Raw genomic sequence first — 4758 nt, 5'->3', positions numbered from 1 at the left:
TTTTCACACAGCTCTTTTATTGTGAAATGTGAGTGATAGCTGAAACATTTGTTAAGACCTCTCATCCTACAATAATTGAAAGCATTGTTTACACACTAGTAATTATCTAAAACTTAACTAGAATAATTTTTAATTTTTAACTATTTACTTTATTCGATTATATCGATTTATTTTTAAGAAAATGCAGCTATGTACGGTAGCTACATGACCTATACTCTCAAGTTCATCCCTTCATGAGTTGATTTGTCGGTATCTACAAAAATCCTTTGTGAAAATAAACATTCGATTATCTAAAATACTTCAGCATAAGCTTTGTAAAGTCCAGACAAACAAACGGGACAGTAATCGTTCATATCGATCTTGAATATTGAAAATAGAATAGTCTACGTCAGATTTCGCTGCTTTAATAAATAACTGTAGGTATTCAAAATTAAACGTCTCACTAAAATATTTATTTTTTCCAAATTATATGAAGAGGAAACATTAAATTACAACTGTGGCAGTTACGCAAATAAATTAATAATTCATTGTAAGCAATCAATCAATCAATCACACGTAAGTTAAGTAATACTTTCGAATATCTAATTAAGCGAAAATATTCATCAAGGAAATAAACAAAATTAAAACACGTGAAGAATTAAACAATTTTTATTGTAAATATGACATAGATATAAGAAAATATTAAATTAAAAGTATTTATAGTGACATCGAACATTATTGAACAAATTGATACATAATTATTTCAGTTCATTACTTTTGTATCAATTTCCTATTAATTAAAACACATGAAACAAATATCATTAAGCTGTTATTTTATGGTTATTAAGCACGATTCGGTTTGGCAGTTCCTCCAGATGTTTAGGTGTTTTAGAATATTTAGAAAATTTCCGAAAAAAAATCAAATATCAAATATCAGAATTTTACTGTATTAGTAACTATCGCCTTTGTTTATTAATTTTTAACTAATTATAATTAATGTTTATATTGTGACATATATTGTTCTATAAAAGCATTAGCCGATATGGTTTTTTCTAAAGCATAAATTTCATTAATATAATGAAAACTATAATAATTGTAGCTTTTACTATACCTACATCAAAGTTCTATTCATCCAAGACAATACATACATATATAAGCATTTGTTCCGTACATCTAGTACATCAATTTGTACTTCACCTATTATTATATAAAAGAAAAACCGTATTGAAGATTTCTTTTATTTCTTTGTTTAAATATTTGAAAATGTTAAAAATTTGTTGCAAAATAATTTTTACAATTATTTTAAAATAGTAATTATACTTTACCGTATAATCATTCATTATTATCATAATCAAATTTGCCATATTAACTATACTTAACATAATAAATTATTTAAGCCTTATTATTATAAAGCCTTATTTATTTATCGATTATTACAAAACATTCGATGCATTAAAGAGAGACTATATATGGACCGCACTATCTGCAAGAGGAGTTCCTGATGAAACCGTCAACATCATCAAAAATATGTATGACGACTCTTCATGCCGGGTATTACATAACGGGCACACGGGTATCAGAAATAAAACAAGGCTGTGTACTCTCGCCTATACTTTTTATTACGGCTCTTGACCTGATTAGAAACACATTTAATAAGATGCAAGAGAGACTTATAACTGTAACTAGCGACTCTACAAAAATCGGCCTTCAAATTAACACCACAAAGACTGAATCTATGAGCCTGAACTCACATAACAGCTTTCAGTTTAAAATATACGGGAAGTCCATAGAAAATGTTGAAGAATTTAAATATCTTGAAAGCATACTAACAACTGAAGGCGGAACAGATGCAGATATAAAAAAAGAATAGCGAAGGCTACTGGTACCTTTAATAATAAAACTAGAAACCAAAATTCAGATATTTAACTCCTGCGTCAAGTTAGTGCTAATCTGGTGGCTCCAATGCTCGTTTGTGGTAAATATGGGAACAAATTCCTATTGAGAAAGAAGTAGTGCGCAGAAAATACTAATGGATTGGGCATACCCTTTGGAAGGACGCAAACGAAATAGTTCGTGCCAGAAACAGAGGACGCCCCAACATACCATGGTGTAGTAGCGTTAATAAGGAAAGAAATAAAATATTTAATGAGTTAAGATATATAGCTAGAAACTGAGATTTGTGAAAATCCTATGTAAATAGACTATTTTCTTAATTTACCCCTTTGATATAATGCTATAACATGGCTGGAGTACCACAGGGGTCGCCGTTATCTCCACTGCTCTATAGCCTGTTCACTGCAGACATACCGAAACTCGAGCCTTCTATGCTATCGCTCTATGCTGACGACACTTGTATTGTATACTCAGACAAAATAGCCTGCAATGTCTCCAATACCATACAGGGTCACATTGACGTGCTTGTTCAGTATTTTAAAAAGTGGAAAATAAAACTGAACGCAGAAAAGACTCGGGCAATTTTTATTACCAGGAAGCGCCGCCAAGCTCCCAGAAAATTAAAAGTAGAAGAACAAGAAATAGAATGGGCCGATACTCTCAAATACCTGGGCATAACCTTTGATAACAAGCACTCCTGGAAAGCACATTTCAAATCCAAACGAGCTCAAGCTGCCCGAATATTACACTCCCTTCACCCGCTCATCAGCAGCAAAAAGCTCAACATAAAGAATAGAGTTAGCATATTTAAGCAAATTATTAAACCAGGACTACTCTATGGCAGTATAGCGTTTTGCCAAGCGCCAAAGCTCAACTTTAAAAATTCTTCAAAGAAGGCAAAATATTGCCTTAAGAAAACTGGTTAACGCCCCATGGTATATAAGAGGAGCTGATATCCACAGAGATCTGAGAGTGGATTCAGTTGAAAAATACATTAAAGATCGTGCTCTGAAACTGTTCAATACAATTGACAGTCACAATAATCCAACTCTCAGCATCCTAAAAATACAGCGAAATTTGATAAACACAGGCAGATACAAAGACATCAGATCCATCATATTATAAAGCCCCGTAAAGCCCCGTATTTAGTGTGACTTAAAACTGTCCACAGATAAAATAGAGTAAAGGTGCTGATTCACCAACTCAGACATCTGAATATCAATATATCAATATAATAAATATAAATTATTTAAGCCTAGGTATAACTAAAAATATTTACCCAACATAGTTACCTAGTTATCATTTCCAAACATATAGTGTAAAGAACACTTTTTATTGTTATAGAACTTACCCAAGGCACAGCTCGATGTGGAAGTGTGAAACTACAAATTTTTACCCCAATTTAATACTGTTTTCCTAATTTGTTTCCTTTGGTGTATAAAATTTTAAAACGAGATTGGTATAATTACAACCTCGGCTTCACAACTGACATGTATCTCGAAAAGCGCTCATGACATATTTCTTTAAATCATTTTTGCATTCAGTCTAATACAGGTTTAAGACTTTAAAGTTGGAGCCAATTTCACCACTCGTAATTAATTATATTTTATTATTTTATTTATTTTAGAAGCATATAGCATATGCATTATATATTAATTAAGCCATTAATTAATTAAGTAATTAAGTCATATTAAATCAAAAAGCTTAAATACATCATATACCTTGTAATCATAAAATAACTTATTCATTCTTTTTATGAATTCCCACTCTAAACCAACCGGCAAATTTTTTTATTTTCACGCTGGCAACACTATTATACACATTCCGTCAAAGTTTAACGCATATCGTACGATTAGTTTTTGTTTGGCGTCTATACAAAAAAATCGAAAAATTTTCGTGTGGCGATTTTTAGTTGAATTTCATTCAAAAAACGCGTCGTTGTGATGTGGCAAAAGAAATGATTTAAAACACAGATAGTGCCCCCACATTCATCGAACGCATCATAACTGGTGATGAGACATGGGTCTATGAATTTGACATGCTCACCAAACAACAATCGACCGAATGGTGCTTCGAAGGTGAGCCGAAACCGAAAAGAGAACACCAAAGTCGGTCCAAAATCAAGATTAAGCTGACTGGTTTCTTCAATGTTCGTGATGTTGTGCATTATGAATTCCTTCCGGACAGTCAAACGATCAATAAGGATTATTATTTGGCCGTTATGCGTGAGGCCATTCGACAGATTTATGGAAGTAAAACTCATGGATTTTAAATCACGAAAATGCGCCGGCTCACACAGCGTTGGTTGTGTCGCAGTTTTTGGCCAAAAACTCCACCAATATCATCAACCAAGCACCGTACTCTACAGATATGGCCCTGTGTAACTTTTTCCTCTTCCACCGACTCAAATTGCCATTGCGAGGAACGCATTTTGAGACCATAGGCCATAAAAGAGAATTCGCTGCGTGAACTAAAGGCCATACCTTCGGCGGCCTATAAAACTTGTATCGAAAATTGGATCAAGCGTTGGCATGTATGTATTGCCGCAGGAGGAGAGTACTTTGAAGGCGATAATAAAGAAAATTATTAAAAATTAAAATTTTGCGTGTTTGTTTTAACTTCTCGTTCTTATTTGATCAAATGGTATATTTTGTTTATGTATTTTATGATAATGAACATTTTATAATAAGCGCCAGCTTAATACCAAATAAAGTCCCTGAACAACTGATAAATGGCAATTCTGAGGCTTTAAGTGTGGCTTGTGACAAGTATCAATGATATTATTTAAGATCTGAACTTGTCGTGACATCAGAAGTATAAAGATTATTTTCCAAATACAGTATTGGGTAAATTGAGATTAATGTTTCCTTTTTGTAAATTTAAAGC

Source organism: Teleopsis dalmanni, chromosome 1, assembly GCF_002237135.1.
Source record: "Teleopsis dalmanni isolate 2A chromosome 1, ASM223713v2, whole genome shotgun sequence".
NCBI lineage: Eukaryota > Metazoa > Arthropoda > Insecta > Diptera > Diopsidae > Teleopsis > Teleopsis dalmanni.
Note: the sequence above shows the minus strand (reverse complement) of the source record.